At 52.8% G+C, this 20,367-nt stretch overlaps 1 non-coding gene across 1 annotated transcript; it reads left to right on the top strand.

Annotated features, from left to right (window-relative positions):
* Positions 1-404: 404 nt before the first annotated feature.
* TRNAK-CUU (transfer RNA lysine (anticodon CUU)) lies at positions 405-477 on the top strand. The gene has a single exon. It is a non-coding gene; the product is annotated as a tRNA-Lys (tRNA).
* Positions 478-20,367: the final 19,890 nt, after the last annotated feature.

Below are 20,367 nucleotides of genomic sequence, written 5' to 3' on the forward strand. Positions count from 1 at the left end.
CAAACTACTGGAATATCTGATATTCTGATCATCACTTTGTAAAATGCTTGAGCTTTGTAAAATATCTGTTATAACCAGCTCGGGGGCCAAGACGTCTCTCTGTTAAGTGTGTTCCTAAAATAGATTTCATGGTCCCACATTTGCCAATAGTGATGGAGCCAAGGGGCATAACTGTTCTTTCTTTCGTTAAAAAAAAGAGGATAGAGCTCTATCCCATGGTACACATGTCAATTGGCTGAGTCTGACCATATTCTGAAGATGCCATCATGGCTTTCAATTCATTCAACCACTGTGCTGATCGATCATAATCTCCTTTTTCCCCTCGATTTCTGCAGGTGCTCGCTTCTTTGTACACGTAAATGGAGAAAGATTGTGTAGGATCCTTGGAACAAGTCACACAACAAGCCCGTCTAGCTCAGTTGGTAGAGCGCAAGGCTCTTAACCTTGTGGTCGTGGGTTCGAGCCCCACGGTGGGCGCGTGTTGTAGTTGGTTATTTTTTTATATTGTGCCTGCTTATAACAAATTCTGTACTGCTTTTTGCCCAACAAAATGCACCTTCTGATATTTTCATGTGTGCTTACAAACTGCATTTTCATGTGTACTGACTTGTTGACATGTACAACAATGCAGACAAAAGAAAAGGTAAATTTTCATTTCTCAAAATTCAGCAGGGAAAAGAGAGGATCATATAACTACAACAGAATTCTGTACTGATTTCTGCCCAACAAAATGCACCTTCTGATATTTTCATGTGTGCTGACTTGTTGACATGTACAACAATGCAGAAAAAAAGAAGGTAAACTTTCATTTCTCAAATTTCAGAAGGGAAAAAGAGGATCATATAACTACAACAGAATACTTACATTACACGGTGAGTTATATATTCTAATAATAACATACTTGCTCGTATCCTCTGCTATCTACAGTTTTTTCTTTTCTTTTCCGGGTAGTGTACAGTGGATTGCTGTCAAAGATCTACAAGTTGAAGCTTACTAATCGAAGGGCAACTCCAATGCGGAAAACGCAAACGGATGCGGCTTTTGTCCGCTTTTTGTTTGTTTGGCTCTGGGTTTTGGGTTTTGTCCATCCCTGTCCGCATTTGGGTTGGCAGTGCGCCCAATGCACCGAGGGATTTTCGTCCATACGACTGGTATGCAGCCATATTTTTGCTCTCTTTGCGTACATATAAAAAACATTGCACAAATTCACATAATTCAACCAAATACAGATATCATAGTTTCACAACCAAATAAAATCTCATAGTTTATAAATCAGATAAAATTTAAATTGTCACAAATATATTTGAAAGAAAAAAATAGCCGATACATCTGTTGGTTGCCAAGGTGAGCCCACATATGCACAACCAAATCATCTTGTAGTTGAATGTGAGTTTTCCAATCACGCATTTGATGATGAAATTCGGTGAACTGTGCAAACATTGTCGCTTCTCCATGCTCAGGCACAACATTTTCACCATGAAACTGAAACCCTTGATCGAAGATTTCATCCTCACGCTCATCGTCTTTGATCATGTGGTCCATGATCACACAAGCAGTCATCACCTCCCACAACTTCTTGGTGCTCCGAGTTCTAGCAGGAATACCGAACGATCATCGAGATTGAAGAACACCGAAAGCACGCTCCACATCCTTTCCAGCACTCTCTTGTGCTTGGGAAAATCCCCGCCTCTTCTCTCCTATCGGGTTGGAGATTGTCTTGACAAGAGTAGTCCACTAAGGATAGATACCGTCGGTTAGGTAGTATCATTTGTTGCAGTGAACATTGACCTTTGGGCAGTTGCCTTATGCAAGCCTTACAAACACCGGAGAGCGCTGAAGCACGTTGATGTCATTATGAGAGCCGGCCATGCCGAAGAAAGAATGTCAAATCCAGAGATCTTGTGAAGCCATGGCCTCAAGTATGACCGTGCTAGCTTTCACATGGCCCCTATACTACCCTTGCCAAGCAGAAGGGCAGTTCTTCCACTCCAAGTGCATACAATCTATGCTACCAAGCATCACCGGAAAGCCCCTATCGGCATTGATCGCCAACAACCGGGTTGTATCTCCAGCAATTGGCTCTCTCAAGTACTCCGAGCCAAATACTGCTACCACAGCCACCTATGCATGGATTCTAGGAATGTGGACTCGCTCATGCGGACATACTCATCAATAAGATCACCGGATAGCTGCAGTGCATTTCTGATAAGAGGAGAAGCCAACCTTTCCTAGGGCATCCTTCTTGCATTCGAAATACTTATCGTATGCCACCACCCCCTCCCGGCTACGACTGAACACATGTCTAGCCATTCGGAAGCGGCGCCGGAATAGGTTGTGTTTGAAGAGTGGGTCAGCGGACTGGAAGTAGTCCTGCCAGAGTAGGCAATGGCCGCTTTCTCCGTTGCGATTCAAAACCGGAGTATGCCCTAGGATCGAGCCACTAAACATCGGCCGCCGCCTACTAATGTGGTCATGGATGACCAAAGTAGCAACCACAATCTCCTCATCGTCGGACGATGAATCAACTGAATCGCAAATGAAGTTGTTGAAAAGTACTCATAGCCATTATCCATTTGTACCTTCCGGGTGAAACGTCGAACACCTTGCGGGCGTGGCGGAAGAAGCCGGCAGGTGAAGAACCCCGCGTCTCTTCCAGACCAGGCAGCAGGCCTGTTGACGCGGAGGCGACCATGGCGGCGACCAACGAGGGAGGTAGCCGATCTTGGAGCGTTGCTGGCAGCGGTGGAGGAGAGGGGGGTGGCGTGAACGTGGGGGTGCTATGACAGCGGCAAAAACTGTCCATCAATGCTTGCAAGAACGGTCGTCGGGTGTGGCGTGCTGCTGGGGAGGTATGTGGGTGCGGGCGGCGACATGGCCAACGTACAACGGGAACTGGGCGGCAGCGGCAAGGGCGGGGTGGCTGTCGATGGGAGAGGAGGGAAATGGACAATGTGCCACTGACTGGCGGGCCAGGGGAGGACTAGGGCGGGCGTCGCGCGCGTCCGCGCTGACGCGAACCCGGCTCAAATTTGGGCTTGATATGGGTCGCATGCGGACAAAATGCGGACACTCGTCCGTTTGCGTCGGCACGTTGGGCCGCAGTTGCTGTGCGTTTTAACTCAAACGGACATGCGCATTGTCGGCGCGTTGAAATTGCCCTAACCCTACATCTTACTTACTGTTTATGTATGGCAAGAGGCATAGCAGGGGGTATTGTATTGGTGCTGGTGTCGGTCACCCCACCATCGTAAGCAAAAACACCTGCAAACCCATGATTCAAAAAAAAAAAAAAACACCTGCAAACCCAGTGGTTGTTACATCTGTGCTGCTTGCTGGGTGGGATATGCCTCTTCTTCGTCGTCGTCTCTGCCGTCTCTTTGGCGGCCACACACCATGCCTGTGGTGCACGATGTCGTCGACGTCGGCGGTCCCGACCTCCTGTACACCTTGCGGTGTTCCCCTTCTTGTTTTATCTCCAAACAAGTAGTAACCTTTTTCGGTCTACTACATTGTTTCAGTTCGTGCGTGGTACTGTACAATACATAGTACACTGAATAAGTCTGTTTCAGTTGACGACGTGACGGACGGCCGGACCAGCGCGAAGCTCGTCCACACCGCCCATGTTCGGTAGCACGCGAAGTTTCAATCAACATATAATGCGCGGAGAGAATGCTGGCTAGCTGACACGACCCACGTCCGGTACGTGTGTATGTAGCGTGGGGCCGGCTGGCCGCGCGGCGGTACGTACGTCCATGTGTACGTGGTCGGGCTCAACTGCACGTACGCGTGCGACACGGTCCAAGGAGACAGTACGTGGCACGTCGTTTGCACGTACGCATGCGGGACAGTCAACCCTGACTTTGGAGCAACCATGCATGCAGAGCAGTCGCCGCCGCGCGCGTGCGTTGCGGGGACTTGACAGGTGGGCCCGGTGTAACGCATCCCGGTCACAACGCAACCACCCTGACCTGACGGGGGCCTCGGCGTGCATTCGTGCATGCGTATACCACGTACACACGAACAAAAAAATGCATCCCCTCAACAACAACAAAAATGCATGCACCATATTTGTAACTATTCCGACAAAAAAAGTCAGATCTATTATAAAAGTTCATCCAAAAAATTATAGAGTACATATCTAGTGAAAACCATACGTTCAACGGAAACATGGAAACTTGATCCTCTGCTGTGCGCTGCGAGATGGGAGTACTTACAAATTGCAAATTGGACCCCGCAATAATTCTATACCTCGGTACAGAAACATGCCGAGGCTGAGCCGTGTCGTCCCTTTCCCCATGGCGCCATCCAATCCCGATTCGAGTTCCTACCATGAGAAGCTAGGGTTAGGAGACGATGCTTCCCTCCAGCAGGACCCCCTCGCTAAGCGCTAGGCCAGCGGTGCGCCTGAATCCTCGGTGGTGATTGTCGGAGTAATGGGCCACGGGTAGCCTAACCCGAGTCCCTGAGCCTTTCAAGACATTGGGCCGGCTGCGCCCCATAAGCATCCGGAATGAAGCGCCGCCTTATGGTGGCCGGCTAGCTCATGAGGCCGGCCTCCAGAAGACGGCGCCAAGACGGGCCGACTCCTATCTGGCGGCCTCCAGAGAGGCCGGCTCCTAGCAGTCGGCCCACGGCGCCCTCAAAGTCTGCGCCTCCATTAATAAGACAAGACAGGGTGTGGCTACAGTGTAGTCCATCACCCCCACGTCCGGGGCAAGGCGCGGCCACAGTGCCCCTTACAGGCGGAGATCTCCGCACGGCGCAGGACTGTTGCCACTCCACCCTTGACGTCACTCCTGACAGGCGGAGCCCTGTTCCCACGACGGCCTGTCGGTACGGCCTGCAGGCGGCGGGCCCTACCAGGCAGCGAGAGCCCGGAAGACGGTGGAAGCCCGACAAGTCGGACCCAAGGGAGGCCGGCCTCTAGCAGGCGGCCCATTCCTCCCTCGGGGTCCGTGCGCCATTAACCAGAAGAGACACGGAGTGGCTACAGTGATCCCCCACCAGGCGGCGGGACTGTAGCCACGCTCCCCTGACCAAGCATGCGTCATTAGCACTGCGGCTACAGTAATCAGCAGCCAACCAGACCCGCAAGCGACGGGGGCGGCCTGTCGGCTCTGTACCAGACCAGTCGGCGGGGCCCGCCAGGCGGCGGGCCCCAGCAGCCGGCGGAGAAGCCGGCGACCAGAGACACTGACAGCCGGGTCCTACACTCGGCCGGATTACCATTGTACCCCTGGGGGTAGGCCTATATAAACCCCCCAGGGCACCCATGCAAAGGGTTCCCAACCTGTTAGAACTAGACTCACACATAGAGAGAGGAGAGAGCAAACCTTGCCTTCTCCTACCTCTAGCATACAGCTCGAGGAGCACCATTGTACTCACTAGTGCCTTAGTGATCATGCGGAGACCCCGCAAAGCAAAACTAGGGGTGTTATCTCCTAGGAGGGCCCCGAACCTGGGTAAAGTGCGCCGGCGTTCGTGTCTACGCCTCATCCCGCTTCCAGGCACCGACGACGTTCTACTCGCTCCCACCATGATAAGCCATCCATTGGCATTTGTCGCACCCAACCCCCGACATTTGGCGCCCACCGTGTGGCGAGGTGCACCGTCTCCCGGAGACCTGTTCTGGACGGGAACCTTGTTCCTTCCTGGCGAGCGCAGCCAGCCCGGCACGCCAGACGGCGTCTGCGCCAATGCGCTGCACGGCGCGAAGGTCGCCTGCGCGGCGAGCTGCCTCGCCGATCTTGTTGGCGAGATTCGCCTCTCCGACAAGCCCGCGTCTCATGCGGGCACAGATGGCCCCGAGAGCCGCCTCGTCAGCCTCCTCGGTCAGCTCCACGTCGCCAGCGAGCCTGCTGTGGACTTGGAGTCGGTTGGCTCCACTGACCCGATGCTTGTCGACTCCGACACTGCGTCGCTCGATGCCTTCCCCACCAACGTGGTGGTCTACGACGAACCGCTTCCTCGCGCGGACAGCGGTGGCAGCACTGTCACGGAAGTGCTCGTCATCAGCCACGGCGAGCACTCTGGCGGAGGTGGCCAGGATCCGCTGCAGGCGGCGCTGCAAGACCTGACTGCGCCCATTCCAGAAGACGCCGACGCCGAGACGCTGGAGGCGCGCCGCGTCCAGCTCGTCGAAAGCGCCAATAAGTTGGCCAGCATGAGACACCTTTCTGTGGCCTACCAGCGTGAGATGGACCGTGCCGTCGGCGGCACGCCGGCTTCTGGTGGGCCTAGCCGCATCGGCCTGATCCGGCAACGCGGCGCGACCATTGCCATCATGTTTGGGACAGATCGTCCCGTCTACGCCACGCCCGCAGAGAACATACGAGCCGCCCAGGCGGCAGCAGACGAGCTAGACAAGCTCGAGGGCGACGAGCGTCGCCACATGACGGAGCGCGTCCAGCAGCTCCTTGACGCGGCTGCCGAGCAGCAAGAGGCCGGCTGCCGCGCTGAAGCGCCCAATCGGCGAAACGACGACCCGCCTCCTTGCCGAGATCAAGGCGCGACATCCCGGACGCCGACTGGTGGCGTCCGCGGTAGAAGAGACAAGGAGCCGGCTGCCAGCCGCAGCCGGACTCACATCACCATCGAACGCGACCAAGACGGCCGCCCAAGAGCAGTGGAACGACAGGACGACTGTTCGCCTCCCCCTCCTCCCCGCAGGGAGAGGCGCGCTTCCCCGCCGCCTGTTGACCACCCGACACTCGGCGACCGCCTTGGCCGCCGGGAAGGAGTCGGAGAGAATGACGCCCGCCACCGGATCGATCGCCTCAACTGATCCCTGGTACTAGAAGAAGAAGACGAGTTGGGTCCGCCTTGTTTTGGCCCCCGCATCCGAGATGAGCCATTCCCCAAAGGGTTCACACTCACGAGAGATACGCCCAAGTACACCGGCTCCATGAAGCCGGAGGACTGGTTGGTCGACTACTCCACGGCCGTCAGCATCGCCAACGGCAACAAGCGCGTCGCCGTGAAGTACGTTCCGTTCATGCTCCAGGGCACAGCTCGGACGTGGCTGAACAGCCTAAAGCCCCGTAGCATCAAGAGCTGGGTTGGTTTCACCGAAGCCTTCATCCGCAACTTCACCAGCACGTACAAGCGGCCGCCAAAGCCTCGCCAGCTCTCCTTGTGCGTCCAAGGCCCCAACGAGTCGACTCACGATTACCTCACGTGCTGGGCCGAGCTGCGCAACTCTTGCGAGGGCGTGCACAAGGTGCAGGCCATCGAGTACTTCACTGCCGGGTGCCGAGAAGGCACCCTCCTCAAGCACAAGCTTCTCTGCGATGAGCCGGCAATCCTCGATGAACTGCTGATCATAGCAGACAAGTACGCCACGGCCGACTCCTCCATGAAGGCGGAGATCCAAGTCGATGCATCTGGCAAAGTGGCTCCTCAAGCTCCTCGGACTCCGGCTGGCGACACCAGTCGGCATCAGCAACCGAATGACAACAAGCGCAAGGCCACGCAGCCGGCTTCCACAAGCCGGCATGTGGCGACAGTCGAAGACCAGCAGCCGGAAGGGCAGCCTCTACCCAAGCGTCAGAAGGGCGGAAAGCCCAACTGGTTGCCCGCCTTCTCATACGAGCAGACTCTTGATGCACCCTGCAAGTTTCACAGCGGTGCGAAGCCGTCCAACCACACCACTCGGAAATGCCACTGGCTCACCAGGATCACCAAGGGTGATGGACTTCTGCCTCCTCCGCCTGCCGGGCCGCCGCCTCCTCCTCCCCCCCAACAGCCGGCGGTTCGGCCAGTCGGCGCCATACAAGACGAGTATCCTGAAGAGCATGGAGCTTATGTCGTGTTCACCAGCGTGGCCGACGATAAGCACAACAGACGGCAACGGCAACAAGAAGTACGTGCAGTAGCATCAGAGACCCCCGAGTTCATGCATTGGTCTGAGAATCCTATCAGTTGGAGCAGAGCTGACCACCCGGAGGTGATGCCCTCTCCTGGTTCTTATGCCCTGGTTTTGGATGCCACCTTCGCCACAGAGAGGCGAGCTGCTCGTTCTCCCGAGTTCTGATAGATGGCGGCAGCAGCATCAACATCCTGTACCGAGACACTATGGAGAAGTTAGGAATCAAACAGAGGCAGCTTCAGCCCAGTCGGACTGTATTCCATGGCATAATTCCTGGCCTTTCCTGCTCACCAATCGGCAAGACACAGATAGACGTCCTCTTCGGAGACAAAAATCACTTCCACCGAGAGCCAGTCTGGTTTGAGGTGGTGGACCTTGAGAGCCCCTATCATGCATTACTTGGCCGGCCTGCTCTGGCCAAGTTCATGGCGGTCCCCCACTATGCTTACCTCAAGATGAAGATGCCAAGCACCAAGGGAATCCTGACCATAGCCGGAGACTACAAGAACTCGTCCGCCTGTGCGGCAGACAGCAGCCGGCTAGCTGAATCCTCGTGATTGCAGCAGAGAAGCGGCTCCTTGACCGGGTTGTGGCGATGGCAGGCAAGCAGCCGGAAATTTCACCCAACCCCAAGGAGTCGGAAGCTGAGGGCTCGTTCAAGCCGGCAAAAGAAACAAAGAAGATACCCTTGGACCCGGAGCACCCAGAGAGGCACGCTGTCATAGGTGCAAACCTTGACAGCAAATAGGAAAGCGAGCTCGTCGATTTCCTCCGTGAGAATCGGGATATCTTTGCATGGTCTCCCAAGGACATGCCCGGTGTTCCGACGGATTTCGCCGAGCACAAGCTACATGTCCGACCTGATGCCAAGCCAGTCAGGCAGCCCTTGCGCCGCCTGTCAGAAGAGAAGAGAAGAGTTGTTGGAGAAGAGATAGCCCGGCTTCTGGCAGCCGGCTTCATCATGGAAGTGTTCTTCCCAGAATGGTTAGCCAACCCAGTCCTTGTGCTGAAGAAGAATAAGCAGTGGCGCATGTGTATCGATTATACCAGCCTCAACAAAGCTTGCCCCAAGGATCCCTTTGCCCTGTCAAGAATTGACCAGGTGATAGACTCCACAGCCGGATGCGAGCTGTTGAGTTTTTTGGATGCATACTCAGGGTATCACCAGATCAAGCTGAACCCGGTCGATAGGCTGAAGACCGCCGTCATCACACCATTCGGAGCCTTCTGCTACTTGACCATGACGTTCGGCTTGAGGAATGCCGGCGCCAAGTTTCAACGTTGCATGCAGAAATGTCTCCTCAAGCAACTCGGCAGGAACGCCCATGTCTATGTGGACGACATTGTGGTGAAGACGGAGAGCGTGGCATGCTGCTAGAAGACCTCAAGGAAACCTTTGAAAACTTGTGCCGATTTCAAATCAAGCTCAACCCGAAGAAATGCGTCTTTGGAGTACCAGCCGGCCAGCTTCTTGGCTTCCTGGTCTCAGAGCACGGCATAGAGTGCAACCCTGTGAAGATCAAGGCCATCGAGAGGATGGAGGTCCCCACCCGACTGCTGGACATGCAAAAATTCACCGGCTGCTTGGCATCCATCAGCCATTTCATCAGTCGGCTGGGTGAGAAGGCTCTTCCCCTGTACCAGCTCATGAAGAAGACCACTTTTTTCGAATGGAACAACAAGGCAGACAAACCTTTCTCCAGCTCAAGAAGATGTTGACCACTCCGCCTGTCCTGGCGGCTCCGACTGCTAAGGAGCCCATGCTTCTCTACATTGCCGCCACCAGTCGGGTGGTCAGCACAGTCATAGTTGTGGAGCGCAAGGAAGAAGGCAAAGCACTACCAGTCCAGAGGCCGGTGTATTACCTGAGTGAAGTGTTGTCCGCCTCAAAGCAGAACTACCCCCATTACCAGAAGATGTGCTACGGCGTGCATTTCGCCGCCAAGAAGCTGAAGCCATACTTTCAAGAGCACCCAATCACTGTGGTCTGCACTGCTCCACTTGCCGAGATCATTGGAAGCCGAGATGCTTCAGGCCGACTGGCCAAATGGGCCATAGATTTGGCCCCCTACACCATCTACTACCAGCCTCGCACCGCCATCAAGTCCCAAGGACTGGCCGACTTCCTCGTCGACTGCGCCGAGACCCAGTACCTGCCGCCAGCGCCGGACTCCACCCACTGGCGGATGCACTTCGATGGTTCCAAGATGCGCACCGGTTTGGGAGCCGGCATCGTCCTCACCTCTCCCAAAGGCGACAAGCTCAGATATCTGCTGCAAATTCACTTTTCTGCCTCCAACAATGTAGCAGAATATGAAGCACTTATACATGGGCTCCGGCTTGCCAAGGAACTCGGCATTCGCCGGATCCTGTGCTATGGAGACTCCGACTTGGTGGTCCAGCAGTCGTCAGGCGACTGGGACGCCAAGGATGCAAATATGGCTAGCTACCGCTTCCTCGTCCAGCAACTCAGTGGATACTTTGAAGGGTGCGAGTTCCTCCATGTGCCAAGAAATGACAATGAGCAAGCAGATGCCTTGGCACGGACCGGCTCCACCCGGCAAGAAATACCAGCCGGCGTCGATCTGCAACGCCTCCTCAAGCCGTCTGTCAAGTCGTCGCCAGAATCAGACTCCATCTTCGTGCCGGCTCCTCCTGAAGCAGTTGGATCCGACTTGAGGACTCCAGCAGCCGGCGCGGGGACTCAGTAGGCGGCTCGGGGACTGCAGCAGTCGCACACGGCCCGGGGACTTTAGAACCCGGCCCGGGGACTGCAGCAGTCGGCCCGGGGACTTCAGAACCCGGCCCGGGGACTGCAGCAGTCGGCCCGGGGACTTCATCAGCGCAGCAAGCGGCAGTCAACTCCAACCCGCCGCCTCCCAGCCCAACCGCCCTCGTGCAAATTGCAGTTCTGGCAGACGAAGAAATAGCAGCACCTTCATGGGCTCAGCCCATCCTCAACTTTCTGGTGAACAAAGAGCTGCCGACTGATGAGATCTCGGCCCGACAAGTGCAATATCGGGCAGCAGCATACACCATTGTCAATAGAGAACTTGTAAGGCGCAGTGTCACTGGCGTGTACCAGCGTTGCGTGGAGCCGGAGACAGGCCAAGCAATCCTCAAAGATATCCACCAAGGCGAGTGTAGTCACCATGCGGCTTCAAGATCACTTGTTGCCAAAGCTTTCCGCCATGGCTTTTTCTGGCCGACTGCTCTAGAAGATGCCAAAGACTTGGTCCAGAAGTGTAAAGGGTGCCAGAAGTTCCGCTCCAAGCCACATCTGCCGGCTTCTGCACTCAAGACTATCCCCATTGCCTGGCCCTTTGCCGTCTGGGGCCTGGACATGGTGGGACCGTTCAAGACAGCACGCGATGGCATGACTCATTTGCTTCTTGCCGTGGATAAATTCACCAAGTGGATAGAAGCGAAGCCAATTAAGAAGTTGAATGGTCCGACTGCTGTGACTTTCATCGCTGACATCACCATTCGGTATGGCATACCACACAACATCATCACCGACAACGGCACAAACTTTGCCAAAGGCGCCCTGGCTCGTTTCTGCGCGACACAGGGCATCCGACTGGACTTAGCGTCCGTTGCCCATCCGCAGTCAAACGGCCAGGTGGAGCGAGAAAACGGCCTCATTCTGTCCGGCATCAAGCCCCGGCTGGTCGAACCTCTGGAGTGTTCGGCCGGCTGCTGGCTCGACGAGCTGCCGGCCGTCCTCTGGAGCCTGCGCACAACTCCGAACAAGTCAACCGGCTTCACGCCTTTCTTCCTCGTCTACGGTGCCGAAGCCGTCATCCCGACGGACATAAAATTCGACTCCCCTCGAGTCACCATGTACACAGAAGAGGAGGCAAAAGAAGCACGAGAAGACGGCGTCGATCTGCTGGAAGAGGGCCGGCTGTTGGCACTCGGCCGGTCCACCATCTACCAACAGAGTCTACGCCGATACTACAACCGGAAGGTGAAGCCAAGATCCTTCCAAGAGGGAGACCTTGTGCTCCGGCTGATCCAGCGAACAGCCAGCCAGCACAAGCTCTCGGCACCTTGGGAAGGCCCCTTCATCATCAGCAAAGTTCTGGGCAACGACTCCTACTACCTGATCGATGCTCAGTAGCCCAGAGCACGCAAAAGAGACGACTCTGGCAAAGAGACAGAGCGGCCATGGAATGCAAATCTCCTTCGAAGATTTTACAGTTGATGCAGTATGTGCCACGCTACCTTTCACTACTAGAAAAAGGCCTACTAGTGGCGCACCAGTTTTGCCTACTAATGGCGCACTACTAGTGCGCCACTAGTACCACGCCACTAGTATTTTTTACTAATGGCGCACCAGGCAGTGCGCCATTAGTATAGGCCACGGTGCGCCATTAGTATGCCTCCCAGGGGGCCATATTTACCCATGTTCCTAGCCATACTAATGGCGCACCGCGGGGTGATGCGCCATTAGTATCCTTTGGCATACTAATGGCGCACTGCGGGGTGATGCGCCATTAGTATCCTTTGGCATACTAATGGCGCACTGCGGTGTGATGCGCCATTAGTATCCTTTGGCATACTAATGGCGCACGTTGGGGTGATGCGCCATTAGTATGTATATTAGGGATTATTTTTTTTCTTTTCTGATTTTTGCACAGATTACAAAATATATTATTGGACAGAATATAAGCAGCACCACACAGCAACAGCAGATTCATCGAATACAATAGAAGATTAGTCTCCGAATACAATTCATCATATTAGTCTCCGAATTCAAAAGACCGAACAAAGATAGAACATTACAAGTCTCGAGACCGCGAGTAGCGAGTTTGTCTTCACATTACAAGTCGATATCGATCATCTAAACTACCATCACATAGAAGAGAGCTGCGGTCATCACGATGAGCATCATCGCAATGAAACTGGTCTTCATCCGGTTCCTCCAACGCTCCCTCCTCTCTCCCGCTAGATAGCGCGCGTATCTAGATTCCGCCTCCGCCCTAGTGGTGTACCCTTTGTAACTGTTACCGCTGAAATGGTGAACCTGTCTCCGACACTCCTCCCAGTCGTCGTAGACTCCGGGAACCTTACCCTTGTACACGACATACGACGGCATCTCTATGCACTAGCCAAACAACAGACAATACATAAGTAATATATAAGTATGCAACAAAAGGATCGGAAGAGAAAAGCAAGACATTAATAGCACGATTCATGGTCCTACTAATAAATAGCATCGATTACATCTAAGTTGAACGACTGTCCAAACCAAAGAGACATACAAGTTCATTAAAGTTTAATTACAACAAGAGCTAATCAATGTTTCAGAACTACACATAGCATCACTACTTTCGACTCGACTCATGGGACCGGAGCGTGGATGAAGCCGCCGTCTGTCGTGATGGTCATGAAGTCGCGGGCGTTGTCAGCCTGCATTTGTAGCGTTGTGTCTATCTCGCTGTTGGACGGTTGAAATTTGAGGTAGAACTGCCCCGAGGTACGAAGGACATCTTGATGGATGATTTCTGCAAACTCCGACTGAATGCGAAAGAATTCTTGTCAGATGTCCGCGTCCTGGATTGCCGCCAAGCTTGCGGCCCAATCTTTGAGATTATTTGGTAGCAGAAGGTGATTATGGTCCCGTACGATCGCCCGCATGTGATGGAGGGCGTAGTAGGCATCCTTCTGACCGCCAGGCGGCTGCTTGACGTAGGGGAACGTCGTATTGTGGGTGAACACGTGCCTGCCGTACCTACGAGATGGCCTCTTAAAGGTGCCTCCAGATGCGGCGTAGCCGGGGAGAGCATCATCAAGAACTTTCTTGATATTTGTGTAGTCTATCTTGGAGTCACGGTCCGGGTCGAAATACGTGGCCATGGAATATTTCGGGCTTAAGAGGATGAGTGTGCAATGTGTGTCACTGCACAGAACACAGAATGTTAGAAAAAAAAAGAACGATCGAAATCTAAGAAATCATATGTTACGGGGCGGTTAGGAGATGACTTACTCGGGAAAGTAAGGCACGAGGAAGTTATCCTTATCTGGGTTTGCCAGAATGACGCCTTCGAGGTGTGAACTCGCGACTTGCCGGTCCCCAGCGCTGCCCAAGATCTTGGCATGCATGTAGAAGGGGTCGACTATCACAATGTCCGGGGTCTTGTCTCTAATGATCCGCATCTCCATACTCAGCGAGAATAGCCGAACGAAGGTGTAGTGCAGCGGATGAAGGTTAAGCATAGCAAAGATGTCATCAAACCGCAGGACGATCGTACCCCCGACGGCGCTATCCACAAAGCCCTTGCCCTCTGGCACCTTGGCCACGAAAACCGGGTATGCCACATCATTCTCTCTGAGACGCCGCTTCTCCAAAGAAAGAACACTGTCATGGAGACTCCGCATAGCACCGGTTGCAGCATTGAGCATATTTGTCGGTAGCATCGGCCTACCCACCACATGCACCCTCCTCGAGATATCCTTAGGTGAAGGTGGCCCGTCCTGAGCATGGATCGTACTCGGTGCCGGCTGGCTCGCACTGGCGCCCTTGTTAGTCTTTCGTTTCCGTCCCTTCTTCCTGATCTGCTGTAATGGGATCGAGTTCTGCTCACAGACCGCCTTCTTGAGCGTGTTGGGGCTGATAATATTTGGCACCTCAGCTATCTGAGGCTCGGTGAAGGCGGCAGCTGGAGGCGTCTCCTGAGAACTGAACGCCAGACGACGCCTATTGCAATTGGGTTTCTCCGCCGTACCAGCTAGATCGCGGTCGTCTTTTTCAGGGTTGGGTTCTTGAGAAGGAGGCCCGCAGAACTCGTCACCATACCCATGTTCGGCAAAGTACTTATCGACGTTGGAAAATGTACCGCCGTCGTCGTCCGGATCCTGTGCCATAGGGATGTCCGGCTTGTCCGGTAGCGTTGCGGCATTCTTGCCATGGCTTGGCGCTGGCACGACTGGCGGTCTTGTCTGTGGGGTGGTGTCCCCCGCCCCCAAACGAATTTGGCTCTTTGGCCAAAGCAGGGGCCAGCTTACACATGCGCTAAGGGTCATCACATCATCTTCGTCGGCCCCAGCGGGTCGAATCGGAGGTAACAACTCGTCGCAGCCTGGCAGCACCTGAACCAGTTCAACCCTATACAAGGTGGGTGGCATCGGATTACCGTGGAACACGCGGTTGCCCGGTTGAACGATTCTGCCCTTGGCGACATCGACCAACTCGCCGCCCACGAAGTGCAGGAGAGTGCAAGGAACATCAGTGGCGCCCTGCGAAAACATGTAGGGCGTTAGGGATGCCCAGTCAAAGGCAAGGAGATGAAGTCATCGGCCGAGAGGCTTAGTTACCGTGATGCCGTCGAGCTCGACTAATGTCGAGGCACCACCAACGGCGGGCGTGCGCGTGCAACTGACGGAGGGGCCGCTTGCTGGCGAGGTGCCGGCCGGCGTACACCCGGGTGCATTAAGGTCCAATGCCCGTGCCGGCGCCGGAGACACGAATACCGCCTCCGCCAGAGACACCAATGGCGCCGCCTGCGCGTTGTGCGAGTTGCTGGCCGTGAAGCTGGGAACCGGGGGAGGCCCCTGTTGGCCGCCCGCAATCCACGTCGTCAGCCCCTGAATCAAGGTAGGCACAATGGCGGTGAGCGTCGTTCCCAGTTGTTGTTGCACTTGCTCTTAGACAATCTCCGGAATCCGCGCCACTTGTGCCTTGAGTTCTTGAACCTCGCGCGACTGGCTTTCCGAGCTGGTCTTTTTCTCCTTTCGCCCACCAGCGGTATAGTATGACGACCATTTTGTGGACAAGCCTTTGCCGGCCACACGACCAGCTGACGACGGCTTACTGAGCTTATCCTTGTTTTTCATTACGTTCAACGCCCTATTTAAAGGGGTGTCAAAAGGGGAGCTCTGAGACGACCCCGCGCTACTGCTTTCAGCCTCCTGCGGAAGGAATGTGAACCATTTAGAAATTTGGCTTCATTAATTAGAATGCAACCATATGGAGCTAATTACGCGGGGGTGTATTCCTTACCAGAACAAGCTCAAGCGCCCTGGTCTTCGGATCCGTGGTAAGCTCCTTTGTTACCGGGTCCTCCTTGTACCGGGCCCTGACAAAGTTCCTGGTCTACTTGTCACGTAATTTCTCGAAGCGGGGCGGTAGGCCTTGCTCGGCACGCTCCGCGTCCTCCTTGTCCCATATAGGCTCCGCCACTCTGTAACCGCCGGGACCGAGTTGGTGGACCCCTAAGTTCAACTCCCGCATTTCTTTCCCCCACTGACTTGATTCAGAGGTTGCGCTGCTCTTGCACTTGATCTTGAACTGCTTGTAGTCATCTTCGCTCATCAAAGGATATTTCGCCTTGATCTTCTCATAACTATCACCTTTTTCAATCATTGCCTTCACCGTGCTTCTCCATGTAGACAGGGCCGTGCTCATCCTCGTGAGGGCGGCACTGTTCACTTTATTCCCTGAGAGGCGTGTGTTTGCAAACTCAGCGGGGAACTTGTATCGTTCGTGCAGCTTCGTGAAGAGGAGGCTGCGCAAATTCCCTCGGTCCTTATGCCTTAGGTTCTCGGTGTTGATCGAGACGGTGCTCCGGAGAATGCACCCGAGCTGAACCGAGTACCCCTTGACTACATGTTTGGGCGCCGTTGGATGCCCGTCGGAGTTCACTTCAGTAAATTCCTCCTTGACGGTGCCGAGCACGTTCGGGCGCCGGTCCTTCCGTTGCCTCTTCGGTTGGCTGCCATCTGTGCGTGCGCCGCCATCATTAGTGGTGGGATCCTCGGCGGCACCATCACTGGTGTCATCCCCGACGCCACTAGGGGTTGTGTAGTCAGGATCGGTGTCTTCCGCGGCGGCGTCCTCATAGCGGTGAGGTTCTTCCTCCATCTCCTGGGATAGCTCCCAGAATTGCTTGCCGCCCGAACCGCCGGCCTCATCGTTGTGGGCCATGTTTCGCTCTAAATAGGAAAAAAGTTTGGTCAAAAAGTTGGTTATTGTCAAGGAACAAGATCATGGTCTCATCATTTAGGGTTTGTCGACACCGAGGCATCCTAAAAGCTAAGCTTTTATCATTTAGGGTTTGTCGACGCCGAGGCACCCTAAAAGCCTAAGCGTACATCATTTAGGTTCTCATCGACACCGAGGCACCTTAAAAGCTAAGCTGGGAAGGAGAATTCTAAGTTGGGCCTAATCACTTGGCTCTATTGCCACCTATGGTTTAATGCAGCAAGAATAAAGGGGCAGTTGATCCTACTTAATTAAGTACTAAGATACCCCGGCCCATGCATTAGTCGCAAGTACCCCATATGTCCTATTTTTAGCAAAGTCATGCTAAAATTCACGGAAAATTTCAGCATGACCTTTGCTGAAAATAGGACATATGGAGTACCCGAATTTGCCGGAACGGAGGTTAATCGACATTCCGGCAAACTCAAGGGCCTCTCGGGGTACAGCAGCAGCATCACAAGTCCTAGATTATGATGATACAACAGCAAGTTGAAAAAGCTGAAGTTCTCAGCTTGAAGAATCACACAACACAGCACCTACATTATGATGATACATTTGGAGATTGCACATACAGTTTTCACATAAGCATAATTGTTCTGGAGATTGCACATATAGTTTTTGACAGCACAACACCTATGACAGCACATACAATTTTTCACATTTGGAGATTGCACATACAGTTTTCACATAAGCATGAAGAATCACACAACACAGCACCTATGGCAGTTTTCACATACATGAAGTTCTCAGCATAAGCATAATTGTTCTGGAGATTGCACATACAGTTTTTGACAGCAAAAATTCAGAAAATGCATTTTTGTCAGTAACACAGAAAACAAAAACCATCAAAAAATTTGGGTACATATTTGGGTACCTATATACAATTTGGGTACCTCTATACAAGGTGGTGTATACAAGGTGGTACATATTTGGGTACACAGAAAACAAATACAATTTGGGTACATAAGTGTTATACATTTCTCTGAATAGTATACAAGGTGGTGTAGATCTCTAAGGAGCTGCATTAAAAGGGAAGGGCGTGCGGCAAGATGCCATCAAGCTCCCAGCAGCAATGGTCACAAGTGACAGGAGCTGTGCCTGCCACTAGAATGAGCACTTTTAATTTTTTGCTTCTTCTTTTTTTGAGATAGAAGCACTTTCAGTCTTAGAAACAAAGATCACACATCTTTATAAAATCAACTTTACAGGAAGTATTCGTGTTAGGAAACATTAATAAGTATCTAAGTGTTTTCAGTTCATTTTATACAAAAGACAAACAACAGCCCTTTTCTTTTGCACCGGAAGAAAATGCTAGTACTATGTGATAAGCTTTAGAAAATGGAGTACTTACAGCAACTGTGTAGGCAATCAATCCAGGCTTCTCCTGGTGATCCAAAGCAACAAAGAATAGAAGAAAAGCACCAATATACCAGGGAATTGCAGCCAAGAAGAAACCTAGTAAGAACCTTCAAAACAAAACCAACCTAAAGTCTTTAATATGGATTGATTGTGCTTTCATTTTAAATTTGCAGGTAAGAGCAATGAACTTATAGAAACTCCTTAATATGAATATTATACCGATGATAAAAGAAGTGAGACAAGAAGTGTCTGCAGCCTTGAGTAGATTCCCGGGACCTGAAGGTTGTTCACCCTGCTCATATCAAATATTATGTTGTATTAGCAGCAAGTAGACAAGCCTCCATACATCAAGCCCTAGTTATCTTATGCCAGTAAATATAAAATAAACAAACTTAATAGGTGGTTTATTTTTACTCTGCTCTCACCCTTCCTATTGCGTAGTTACTGTGTTCCCAATGTCAGTGAATTTGCAGTCTTCAAATATCAGAAAGTTATGCTCTTCAGCAATCTTCAGAAAACAATTTAAGAATCATCAAATAAAAAAAAGCAATATAACAGTGGTTCTTGTGCTCATCCAGTAGCAACATCTTTCATACATGATCAGTAGTCATGTACCAAATTTTTATTTAAACTGAATTTGCAAATCACCAAGAGCTCTACTAGTTTCAGACTAGATTTACAGAAACTAGCTGCCTTAAGATTGATAACAACAGAACCCACTAGCTGCCTTAAGCATCTCATCAAAAAAATAACAGGAGGGGATCCCTAACTACAAGTATGCTGATAACTAAAATCAAGCAGAAAACCTTGGATGGCTGCGGCGGCGGTTGCGGTCTGGCGGCAGGTGGGAGGAGACGGGGCGACAGCGGCGAGGCTTTCTAGGCTCTGGGGGAGAGGGCGAGGGGAAGCGAAGGTGAGGGAGGGGGTGGGTGGCTGCGGCGAAGGCGAGGGAGGGGGTGGGTGGGGGCGGCGGAGCCCGGGAGCTAGGTCGGCGTCGGTGCAGCGTCGTGCTCGCCGGAGGTAGCCATGGTGGGAGGAGGCAAGAAAACCTAGGGGAAGGGGGGAGGGGAGGAGAGGGGAGGAATCACCTGTGGGAGAACGGCAGGCTGCTGTAGGAGAACGCCGACGTCGAGGAGGCTGCGGGCAGCGGCGCGTCGAGGAGGCGGCGCAGTGGGTCGGGGGATGGGGGAAGGGAGGGAGGGGACGTACGTGCTGGGGCGGGGCGGCGAAGGAGCGGCGGGGCGCGGGGGCGGCGGCGGGTGGATCTTGGCGAGGGAGAGGGACGAAGGGGAACTGGCGAGGGAGAGGGAGGAATTAGCTATAGGGGGGAAACATTCTACTGGCGCACCACGAAGCGGTGCGCCATTAGAATGTTTTTTTATATAGCAATGGCGCACCCACGATCGGTGCGCCATTAGTAAACTTTTTTTATGTAGCAATGGCGCACCAGCCAGAGGGGCGCCATTAGTAAACTTTTATTATTATTATTTTTTGTTGCATGTAATAATTTTTTAGAAAATGAATATGAATATGAAATAGTAATAATTTTTTATAAAAACAGTAATAATATTTATGAATATGAAAAAAAATCATCAAATTTATTATTTGAAAATATAATCAAATTTGTTTTTTTTGCAATTTTAGTTGCATTCATTTGTGACGGTGGAGCGGGCCGGGGAGGGTGCGGGGGAGGGTGCGGGGGGTCGGCGGCGGCGGTGGAGCGGGGAGGGTGCGGGGGGTCGGCGGCGGCGGTGGAGCGGGGAGGGTGCGGGGGTTCGGCGGCGGCGGTGGAGCGGGGGAGGGTGGGGGGGTGCTCGGCGGCGAGGGGGATCTCGCGAGGGGGGATAGCGATCGAGACGGAGGGGGATCGAGATCGAGTGTCGACCTCATGAATATTCAATATTTTTTCATATTGAATATGAAAAAATATCATCAAATTTAAAAAATATTCATGAATTCAAAAAGTGCCCATGAAATTTAAAAATATTCATGAGTTCAAAAAATATTAATAATAAACATAAATAAATATTCATGAGGACACTAGAACAGAAGAAATATCATTTCAATATGTCGAAATACAATCGAGAAATGGAGTTCTTAGCTAGCTATCTGTTCACAATCTTCTTGCCCTTATTTTTCGTAAATAGAGTTCTTC

This window comes from Aegilops tauschii, chromosome 3 (genome assembly GCF_002575655.3).
Source record: "Aegilops tauschii subsp. strangulata cultivar AL8/78 chromosome 3, Aet v6.0, whole genome shotgun sequence".
Taxonomy (NCBI): Eukaryota; Viridiplantae; Streptophyta; class Magnoliopsida; order Poales; family Poaceae; genus Aegilops; species Aegilops tauschii.